At 42.7% G+C, this 12,284-nt stretch overlaps 1 pseudogene; it reads left to right on the forward strand.

Moving 5' to 3' along the window:
* Positions 1 to 10,301: 10,301 nt before the first annotated feature.
* LOC124517275 (cytochrome c oxidase subunit NDUFA4-like) lies at positions 10,302 to 11,890 on the forward strand (annotated as a pseudogene).
* The last annotated feature ends 394 nt before the right edge of the window (positions 11,891 to 12,284 follow it).

Consider the following 12,284-nt stretch of genomic DNA (forward strand, 5'->3'; position numbering starts at 1 on the left):
ACGTCGAGACAAATGAAACAAAAACACAACATACCAAATTTTATGAGATGCAGTGAAAGCAATGCTAAGAGAGAAGCTTCTAACTGTAGACGCTTACATGAAAAAAGAAGAAAGATCTCAAATCAACAATCTAACTTCATACCTCAGGGAGCCAGAAAAAGAAAAATGAACTAAACCCAACCTAGCAGAGGAAGGAAATAATAAAAGATTAGAGCAGAGATAAACGAAATAGAGAATAGGAAAAAAAAACAATAGAAAAGCATCAGCAAAATGAAAAGTTGCTTTTTGAAAAGATCAACAAAATTGACAAACCCTTAGCTGGATTAACTAAGAAAAGACAAGAGAAGACTCAAATAACTAAAATCAGAAATGGAAGAGGAGACATTACAACTGATTTTACAGACATCAAAACTATCATAAGAGAATAATGTAAACAACTGTACATCAACCAATTAGGTAACCTAGAGGAAGTGGATAAATTCCTTAAAATCACACCTATCAACAATGGGTCATGAACTTCTGTTCTGACTGCAGGCCCCACCTACCAATGAAACCTTCTCAGGGGACAACAAGGGAGAGTGCCCTGCAGTTTAGTGCAACCCAGCTCTGGCAGATGCCTGGTCTGACCCAACTCAAGCCCACAGCAGCCCCAGACTGGCCCATTAACAACATAAGGACAGTACTCTGCCAAAATAGGCCAAGAGAGCCGCCGCAGGTGACTAGACCGAAGGCAACTGTAGCTCAGTCACAACAGTAGGGTGCATGGAAGACACACAGGGGACTCTCCACTGCAGGGCACTACAGGACCTCTTTCTTGTAAGCCCACTACTTTCAAGAGCAAGAGATGTAGCTGACTTTCTTAACACAGAGAAACAAACACAGAGAGTTAGACAAAAGGGGAGAGAGGAATATGTCCCAAATGAAAGAACAGGACAAGACCACAGCAAGAGAGGTGAATGAAACAGAGATAAGTAATATGCTTCATAGAGAATTTTAAGTAATTGTCATAAAGATACTCCCTGGACTCGAGAAAACAGTGAAGAATTTCAGTGAGACCCTGAACAAAGAGATAGAAAACATAAAAAAGAACCAATCAGAGGATGAAGAACTCGATAACGGAAATTAAAAACACACTAGATGGAATAAATATTAGACTAGAGGAAGCAGAAGAATGGATCAGTGACCTGGAGGACAGAGGAATGGAAAACAAGCTGAGCAGGAGAAAGAAAAAAGACTGATAAAAAATGAGAATAGATTTAGGGAACTCCATGGCACCATCAAGTGTAATAATATTCGCATTTTAGGGATTCCAGAGGGAGAAAAGAGGAAGAGAGAGAAAAGGGGGTAGAAAATTTATTTGAAGAAATAATAGCTGAAAACTTCCTGAACTAGAAAAGGAAACAGAAATCTAGTTCCAGGAGGCACAGAGACCCCCTCCCAACAAAATCAACCCAAGGAAATCCACGCCAAGACACAAAGCAATTAAGATGGCAAAATGTGGGGGCACCTGGGTGGCTCAGTCGGTTGAGTGTCTGACTTTGGCTCAGGTCATGATCTCATAGTTCATGGGTTCAAGCCCTGTGTTGGGCTCTGTGCTGACAGCTTAGAGCCTGGACCCTGCTTGAGATTCTGCGTCTCCCTCTCTCTCTCTCTCTGCCCCTCCCCGGCGTGCACTCTGTCTGTCTCTCTCTCTCTCTCAAAAATAAATAAAAAATTTTTAAAATTTAAAAAGGATGGCAAAAAGTAGTGACAAAGGGAGAATTTTTAAGTTGAGCAACAGAAGAGAAAACATTTATATACAAGGGAAACCCCATAAGGTTATCAGCAAATTTTTCACCAGAAATGTTGCAGGCCAGAAGGGAGTGGCATGATACATTCAAAGTGCTGAAAGAAAAAAACCTGCAACCAAGAATACTCTACCCAGTAAGGCTATCATTCAGATAAAAAAGGAGAGAAAAAAGAGTTTCCTAGATAAATAAAGGTTAAAGGAATTCTTCACCGCTAAACCAGCCTTATAAGAAATGTTAAAGGGGACTCTCACTGGAAAGCAAAGACCATAAATAGGAGTAAAAAAAGTAGGAAGCACAAAAGCAGTAAAATTAAGTATATCTATAAAAATCAGTCAAGAGATTGTGAATCTCTTGAATAAAAGGATGTAGACTATCACACCATATACATAAAATGCGGAGGGAGAGGAGTAAAACTTTAGTGCTTTTAGAATGGGTTCAAGCTGAAGCGACCATTCAATTTAATATAGAAGATGATGCAGAAGATGCTATGTACAAACCTAATGGTAACCACAAATCAAAAACTGGTAATAGATACGCAAAACATAAAGGGAAAGGAATCCAAGTATATCACTAAAGAAAGTCAGCAAACCATGAAAGAAGAGAGCAAGAGAAGAAAGAAACAGAGAAGAACTACAAAAATGACAAAACAAGTAACAAAATGGCAAGAAGTACACACCTATCCATGATTACTTGGAATGTAAGTGGACTAAACACCCTGATCAAAACAAGTAGAGCAACTGGGATGGATTTAAAAAAAAAAAGCACGAGGGGCGCCTGGGTGGCGCAGTCGGTTAAGCGTCTGACTTCAGCCAGGTCACGATCTCGCGGTCCGTGAGTTCGAGCCCCGCGTCGGGCTCTGGGCTGATGGCTCAGAGCCTGGAGCCTGTTTCCGATTCTGTGTCTCCCTCTCTCTCTGCCCCTCCCCCGTTCATGCTCTGTCTCTCTCTGTCCCAAAAATAAATAAAAACGTTGGGAAAAAAAAAAAAAGCAAGAGTCACTTCAAGGAAGACAGCAAAGTGGTAGGACCCTAAACTCACCTCCTCCCATGGATACAACTACCTAACACTCACATCAGTGCAAACAACCCAGAAAATGACCCAAAGACTGGCAGAACAAACTCTACAACTCTATGTAGAAAAAAGGCCACAGTGAAGAGGACAGGAAGGGCAGGGACACGGCAGAGAGCTAAACCCTATGGGTCTGGCCAGCAGAGATGGGGAACCACGGCCGGGCCCAGAGAAGGGTGAGAAGCAGACTATCACACCAGGACCCTGCACAGGAAAGACAAATCCGCATAGCATTTGACACTGAACATCAGAGGGGCCAAATTTCATGAGTTCTTACAACCAGCTGGACACAAAGCCTGGAACTTGAAAAAGCAGTGGGCTCAGCTCTGGGGGAGCCCTGAGGGCAAGAGGAAGCTGAGTCCCCACCCTTAAAGAGAAAGCACAACAAACAGCCTGCAGAGATACAGCAAAGGGACAGCAGTCTGAAAAACCACCTGGAGCACAGAGGAGGGAGAGTTAGTCACTGATCTCAGAGTTCCCTGAGGGACTTCTCCAGGAATAAAGGAGTTGGCAGGTGCCATTTCCCTCCCCTGCCTCCCAGCATAAACACACAACCACTTGCAGGAACCAGTACGGTACCCTGGCATTCACTAAGTAACTTGCTTACATTGTGTCCTGCCTCCTTCGGCCACACCTGCCTCAGTCTGAGGTCTGCAGGTCCCCTCCCCCAAAATACAGGTGCAAACCTTGCCAACACTGCATCTCCCAACCTCCTTAGGAGGACACCTGCACCTTCTTAAAACTGCCCCACCCACCCATCCACCCACCCACCCACATCCGCTTCGAGGTGCAGCCACGGCCACCCTGGTCACTGCGGTAGCTGTGTGTCCCCTGTGGAAGAGGGCTTGTTAAGAATGGATGCCCCGCCCACTACTACCACTACTAGGATAGCAAGAGATGTAGCTGACTTTCCTAAGAACAGAAACAGGCAGAGAGTTAGGTAAAATGAGAAAACACAGGTATCTGTCCCAAATGAAAGAAGAGGACAAAAACCACAGCAAGAGGCCTAAGCAAAACAGATAAGTAATATGCCTGAAAGAGAATTTAAAGTAATGATCGTAAAAATACTCCCTGGATTTGGGAAGAGAGTGAAGGACATCAGCGAGAACCTTAACAAAGAGATTAAAAAAAAAAAAAAAAGAACCAATCAGAGATGAAGAACACAATAGTTGAAATTAAAAATGCCCTTGATGGTATAAGTAGCAGGCTACAGAAAATAGAGGGACAAATTAATGACCTGGAAGACAGAGGAATGGCAAGTAATCAAGCTGAGCAAGTGAGAGGAAAAAGAATTATGCAAAACAAGGATAGACTTAGGGAATTCAGTGATCTATCAAGTGTAATAACATTTGCGCTATAGGGATCCAAGACGAAGAGAAAGAAAAGGGGGCAGAAAATTTATTTGAAGAAACAATAGCTGAAAATTTCCTTTATCTGAAGAAAGAAACAGATACCCAGGTCCAGGAGGCATAGAGAACCCCCAAGAAAATCAACCCAAGGAGGTCCACACTAAGACACATAGTAATTCAAATGACAAAAAGTAGTGCTGAATAAAAAAATTTAGAAGCAGCAAGAGAAAAGAAAATAGTTACATACAAGGAAAACCCCATAAAGCCATCAGCAGATTTTTCAGCAGAAACTTTGCAGGCCAGAAGGAGTGGCATGGTATATTCAAAGTGCTGAAAGGGAAAAATCTACAGCCAAGAAAATTCTATCCAGCAAGTCTATCATTCAGAGTAGAAGGAGAGATAAGCAGTTTTTCACAGAAACGAAAACTAAAGAAGTTCATGACCACTAAACCAGCCCTACAGGAAATATCAAAGGGGGCTCTCTGAATGGAAAGAAAAACCATAAATGAGAGTACAAATGTTGGACGCACAAAAGCAGTAAAAATAAGTGTATCTGTAAAAATAAGTTAAGAGACTCACAAAATAAAAGGATGTGAAGGATACCACATACCTAAGGGGAGGGGAGGGGAGGGATAAAGAATGGGTTCAAACTAAGTGATCATCAACTTAATATAGACCGTTATATGTAGAAGAGGTTATCTACAAACCTAATGGTAACCACAAATCAAAAACCAGTAACAGATATGCAAAGAATAAAGAGAAAGGTATCCAAGTTTATCACTGAAGAAAGCCAACAAACCATGAAAGACAGAAAGAGAAGAAAGGATCAGAGAAAATCCACAAAAACAACCAAAAAACAAGTAATAAAATCAATAAATACAGATCTATCAATAATTACTTTAAATGTAAACGGACTAAATGCTCCAATAAAAAGACACAGGGTGAGAGAGTGCACACAAAAAAAGACGCATCTGTGTGCTGCCTACAAGAGGCTCAATTTAGACTGAAAGACACCTGCAGATTGAAAGTGAAGTGATGGAGAAACATTTCTCATGCAAAATGGATGTCAAAAGAAAGGTGGGTGAGCAATACTTATATAGAACAAAATAGACTTTAAGACAAAGACTGTAACAAGAGACAAAGAAGGACACTATATAACAATAAAGGGGACAAGTCAATAAGAGGATATAACAATTGTAAATATTTATGCACTCGACATGGAAGTACCCAAACACGTAAAGCAGTTAATAAGAAACACAGAGGAACTAATCAATAGTAATACAATATGGGTAGGGGACTTTAACGTCTCACATCAATGGACAGATCATCTAAACAGAAAATCAACAAGGAGACAGTGGCTTTGAATGACACACTGGGCCAGATGTACTTAACAGATATATTCAGAAAATTCCACCCTACAACAGAAGAACACGCATCCTTTTCAAATGCACATGGAAAATTCTCCAGAATACATCTCATATTAGGCCACGAAACCAGTCTCAACAAATTCAAAATGACTGAAGTCATACCATGTATCTTTTCTGACCCACAATGCCATAAAACTAGAAACCAACCACAAAAAAAAAAAAAAATCTGTAAAGACCACAACTACATGGAGGTTAAATAACATGCTACTAAACAAGGTATCAAAGAGAAATCAGATTTACGTAGAAACAAATGAAAATGAAAATACAATCGTCCAAAATTTTGGGGATGCAGCAAAAAGGGTTCTAAGAGGCAAGTTTATAGCAACACAGGCCTACATCAAGAAACAAGAAAAATCTCAAATAGACAACCTAAACATACACCTAAGCAAGCTATAAAGAGAAGAACAAACAAAATGTAATACCAGCAAATGGAAGGAAATAATAAAGATTAGAGCAGAGGCAGAGAAATAAAAACTAGTATGATTACATCCAAGTAAAGTTTCTGCACAGTGAAGGAAACAACCAACAAAACTAAAAGACAATCTACTGAATGGGAGAAGATATTTGCAAATGACATATCTGATAAGGGGTTAGTATAAAAATATATGAAGAACTCCTACAACTCAACACCAATAGTAATATAATAATAATCCAATTTAAAATGAGCAGAAGATATGAATAGACATTTCTGCAAAGAAGACCTATGGATGGATAACAGACACATGAAAAGATGCTCAACATGACTAATCATCAGGAAAATGCAAATCAAAACCACAGTGAGCTATCACCTCACACTTATCAGAATGGCTAAAATAAAAAATAGGAGAAACAGCAAGTGTTTGTGAGGATACGGGGAAAAAGAAACCCTCATGTACTGTTGGTAGGAATGCAAACTGGTGCAGGCACTGTGGAAAACAGTATGGAAGTGCCACAAAAAATTAAAAATAAAATTACCATATAATCCAGTAATTCCACTATTGGGTATTTCCCAAAGAATATGAAAACGTTAATTCAAAAGGAGATATGCAGCCCTATGTTTGCTGCAGCATTATTTACAACAGCCAAATTATGGAAGCAACCCAAGTGCCAATCAACAGATGAATGGATAAAGAGGTGATACACACACACACACACACACACACACACACACACACACACACTGGAATATTATTCAGCCATAAAAATGAATGAAATCTTGCCACTTAAAAAACATGGATGGATCTAGGGGGTACAACAGTAAGTGAAATAAGTCAATCAGAGAAACACAAATACCGTATGTTTTAGTCATATATGGAATTTAAGAAACAAAGAACAAAGAAAAAGACAAACAAAAAACCAGGCTGTTAAATACAGAGAACAAACTGGTGGTTACCAGAGTGGAGGTTGGGAGAGGGGATGGGACGAAATAGATGAAGGGGATTAAGAATACAGTCATTGTGATGAACACTAGATTGATGTACAGAATTGTTGAATCATTATGTTGTACACCTGAAGCTAATATAACACTGTATGTTAATTAAACTGAAATTCTTGAAAAACACATAATAAAATAAAAAGACTGGATCATCATAAAAAACAAAATCTGGGGGGCCTGGGTCACTTCGTTGGTTGAGCTCTTGGTTTCTGCTCAGGTCATGATCTCACAGTTTATGAGTTCGAGCCCTGCAGGCTCTGTGCTGACAATGCAGAGCATGCTTGGAATTCCCTCTCTCTCCCTCTCTCTCTGCCCCTCCCCCGCTCATGCACACACTCTCATTCTCTCTCTCTAAATAAATAAATAAATAAAAACTGCTAAAAAAAGATCTGAGGGACACCTGGTTGGTTCAGTTGGTAGAGCATGCTACTCTTGATCTCGGGATTGTGAGTTCGAGCCCCACATTGGGCATACAGATTACTTAAAAATAAAATCTTTAAAAAATAATAAACAAATAAATAAATAAATAATAAAAAAGAAAATCTGAGGAATGCAATGTACAGCACGATGAGTATAGTGTATTGCATATTTGAAAGTTGCTAAAAGAGTAGATCTTGGGGTGCCTAGGTGGCTCAGTTGGTCAAGCATCCAACTCTTGATTTTGGCTCAGGTCATGGTCTCATGGTTCCTGAGATTGAGCCCCGAGTCATGGAGCCTGGTTGGGATTCTCTCTCCTCTCTCTGCCACTCGCCGCTAATATGCGTGCTCTCCCTCTCTCTCAAAATAAATAAACATTAAAAAAATCATCTTTGCAAGAAAGAAGTGTATAACCATGTATGGCAATGGATGTTAACTAGATTTATTGTGATCATTTTGCAATTATGCAAATTCTGAATCATTACGTTGTACACCTGAAACTAATATAATGTTCTATGTCAGTTACACTTCAATAAAATAAAAAAAAATCTTAACAGACCTATAAGCAGCAAGGAGCTTGAACTAGTAATCAAAAACCTTCCAATAATGAAAAGTCCAGGACTAAATGACTTCATGGAGAACTCTACCAAATATTTAGAGAACTATTTACACAAATCCTCTTCAGATTTCTCCAACACAGTTGAAGAGGAGGGAACACTCCTCAACTTGTTTTATGAGGCCAGAGTTAAGCATATACCAAAGCCAGACAAAGACAGGGGGTGCCTGGGTGGCTCAGTCAGGCGACTGACTCTTGATTTCGGCTCAGGTCACGATCTCACGGTTAGTGGGATGGGGCCCCATGCTGGGCTGTGTGCTGACAGCACGGAGCCTCCTTGGAATTCTTTCTCTCTGGCCCTCCCCACTCTCCCATGAGCCCTCTCTCTCTCTCTCTCTCAAAATAAACAAATAAACATTTAAAAGAAAAAAAAAAAAACAAAGACACTACAAGAAAAGAAAACCATGACCAATATCCTTGATAAATATTGATGCCAAAATCCTCAACAAAACATTGGCAGACCAAATTCAACTGCACGTTAAAAAAGATTATACACCATGACCAAGTGGAATTTATTCCCAGAATGCAAAGATGGTCCAACATGCAAAGATCACACAAGTAAATGGAGATGTCCTGTGATCATGAATCAGAAAACTGCAGATTGTTGGGGCACGTGGGTGGCTCAGTTGGTTAAACTTCCGACTCTTGATTTCGGCTCAGGTCATGATCTTGCAGTTTGTGAGTTCAAGCCCCATGTCAGGCTCTGCTCCGCTGGTGTGGAGCCTGCTTGGGATTCTGTCTCTCCTTCTCTGTGCCCCTCCCCTGCTTGTGCTTTTCCTCTCTCTCTCAAGATGAATAAATAAACACAAAAACTTTTTTTTAAAAGAAAAAGAAAACTGCACATTGTTAACATGTCATTATTACCCAAACTGATCTACAGATCAGCATGATCCCTCTCAAAATCCCAATGACTTTTTGTGTGTGTGCAGAAATTAAAAAAAAAAAAAATCCATCCTAAAATTCACTTGGGATCTCTAGCAACACTGGATAGCCACGTATGATCAAATGATCTTTGAGAAGCATGCCAGGACCACTCAGTGGGAAAAGGACCACGTCTTCGACAAATGGTGCTAGGAAAACTGGATGTCCATGTCAAAAAATAAAGGTGGGTCCTTACTTCATGCCACATATAAAAATTAATTCAGGCGCACCTGGGTGGCTCAGTTGGTTGAGCAGCCGACTTTGGCTCAGGTCATGATCTCACGGTCTGGGAGTTGGAGCCTCGCCCCGGGCTCTGTGCTGACAGCTCAGAGCCTGGAACCTGTTTCCGATTCTGTGCCTCCCTCTCTCTCTGCCCCTCCCCCACTCACACTCTGTCTCTCTCTCTCTCTCTCTCTCTCTCTCAAAAGTAAATAAACATTAAAAAAATTCAAAAATTAATTCAAAACGGATGAAAGACCTAAACGTAAGACCCCAAACTACAAATCCCCTTGAAGAAAACATCAGGCAAAAGCTTCGCGACGCTCAATTTTGCGATGACTTTTTGGGACCCGGCACCAAAACTACAAAAACAAAAGCAAAAGCAGACAGATGAGACTGTCACCACACACCCATTTAAAACACAGAAAATCACAAGTGCTGACGAGGACGTGGAGAAATCGGAACCCTGTGCCCTGTTGGTGGGATTGCAAAATGGCACAACAGCCCAGGAGGACAGAAGGGCAGCTCCTCAAAGAATGAAAGAGAAGCACCATTTAGATCCAACAGTCCCACTTCAGGGTAAAGACTCAAAAGAATTGAAAGCAAGGACTCAAACGGATATTCGTACACTCCTGTCAACGACAGCGTTATTCACAAGAGCCAAAGGATGGAAGCAACCCAAATGTCCATCAGTGGATGAATGAATCAACCAAGTGCGGTTTACAAATATGTGTGTGCGTGTATGTATATACGCTATATGGTAGAACGTTGTGCAGCCTTAAAGAGAAAGGCCACCCCGTGACACGCTAACCACGGACGAACCTTGAGGACATCAGGCTGAGGGATGTAAGCCAGTCACAGAAAGACAAATATTGTACGATTCCTCTTATGCGAGGGATCTAACGTAGACAAATTCACAGAGACAAAGAGTTAAAGGGTGAGTGCCAGGGGCTGGGGCAAGCGGGAAGTGGGGAGTGTTTGTTTAATGTATACGGTGCCACTGTTGCAAGTAAAAAAGCTCAAAAGATCTGTTGCACAGTAACGTAAATACTCTTAAGACTATTGCACTGCGCCCTTAGAGATGGTGGAAGTGGTAAATTTCATAGTATGCGTTTCTGCCACCAAAAGAAAAAAATTTAAGCCATGCCAAAGGAAAAAAGACTTTCTCAGGTGAGTCCCAATGCCCCAGATTTGCAAACCACTGGCCCAAAGGGACTCTGCGTGGCTTCTGGAAAGAAGGGTGGCTGTAGGCCGGGCTGCAAAGGGCAGAGACGTTTGGGTTGGGCAGAGAGGAGGGGGAGGATGTTAAAAATGGAAAGAATTAGTTTAGCAGCAGTATCATTATCATCAGCACGGTCGTTTATTATAAATGTCCCTTGTGTGCCAGGCATGTGGTTCACTCGTGTTCTCTAATGTAACCCATACAACAGCGACTCTGTGGCGGGTGGCGGGGGCGGGGGGGGGGGTGCCTGCCGGTGCCATTTTACGGACGAGAAGGCAGGTGGCAGTTTGGGAAGAATGAGTGAGGGCCCCAGTCGGCCTGAGGGAAACGGTGCACATACATTGGAAGGGAGAAGGCAGGCCATCAAAGGCCTTGACACAAGGCAGAGACATCACATGATACCCATGGCCATGGGGAGTCATTACAGGTCCTGGAGCGGAAGCGTGTGATTCGAGCGGCGTCTTTAGCAGCCGAACCTGGAAGCTGTGTGCGGAAAAGACCCGACCGTGCCCTGCACTAAGTGGAAACCCAGTCAGTGCGAAATGAGGGACAAATGAGTGACCAACAGATGTGCAAAGTTGGGGTCAACCCCCGAAGCGGGTGCCCCATTCTCTATCTCCCCCACCCCCAACACTCCCAGGCCTCTCCTTTGAATGACTCGTATCCCTGGGCAGCGGGTCTCCTGGGATCTGCCCTGCTCTGGCTGAGCCGGATCAGAAGGGACAGGGCTTGGGGGCACCTCCCATCCCTGAGCGCGCCCTCTGCTGGAGGCGCCTGGTCTGGCAAGTGTCTGCAGGCCAGTCTGGGCACTGAGCCTCCTTGGCTTTCATTTTTTATTAGAACGATGGGATGTCCTTCGGAGCCTCAGTGATATTACTTACGGCGTAAGGTTTCAGGACAGTGTTCTTTGTTCCATTGGCCTCCGGCGCCCAGACAGTCCAGCCAAAAGGATTGACTTCTCAAGGATTCTGGAATCTCTCCTTCGTCTGCTGTTCAGCATGAGCCTTCAGCCCCGCCAGCTCATCCCCAGGAGGGCCTATCAGGCAGAATCCTGGAGCTCCTGGTAGGTTATGCTGGAGCCTGCTCCTTAGGAATGGAGAATTCGAGAAATCTATCTAAAATTGGACACAGGGTGTAGAGACCAGTTAGTGCCTGGCCTTGCAGATTTGATCTTTTCTCCTTCTGGACCTGAGGCCCCTGCCACAACCACGTTATGCCAGATCCTCAATCAGGCCAAGAAGCATCCGAGTTTGACCTCCCTCCTCACATTTATTGGGGGTGGAGGTACCGGGGCAGTACCGTATGTCTTGTGCCTGGCCTCCAGACGTCAGTTAGGATCAGAAAAATAACCCAGAACTCTGAACAAACTGGGTTCCAATGATCAATACAAGTTTTATTCAGGGCGTGTAGATTACAGCAAACTGAAGAAGGAAGGTCCAGATTTCTAAATAACGTGTTTCACTGTGAAGCTGCTTAGAATGAAGCTCTTCCAGAAACCATCCACACGGTTTTCCACATATGCAAGGAAATCCGTCCCTTCCAAATGCACAACACGGTGCTCGTATGTGTTGGGTTGTACACGGATTAATACAGAGCTGAAACTTGGGCCGCCTGGGTGGCTCAGGCGGTTAAGCATCTGGCTCGATTTCGGCTGTGGTCATTCTCTCCCGGTTCCTGGGATCGAGCTCCGAGTCGGGCTCTGCGCTGACGGCACCCAGCCCGCTTGGGATTCTCTCTTTCCCTCTGTCTCTGCCCCTCCCCCGATTGTGGGCACGCACTCTCTCTCTCGCTGTCTGAAAAATAAATAAATCAACTTTTAAATACATAAATATCTGAAACGTG

The sequence above is a fragment of the Lynx rufus genome, unplaced genomic scaffold, assembly GCF_022079265.1.
Source record: "Lynx rufus isolate CCGP_SWC_20201006 ecotype Redwood Valley unplaced genomic scaffold, mLynRuf1.p SCAF_21, whole genome shotgun sequence".
Classification (NCBI taxonomy): Eukaryota; Metazoa; Chordata; class Mammalia; order Carnivora; family Felidae; genus Lynx; species Lynx rufus.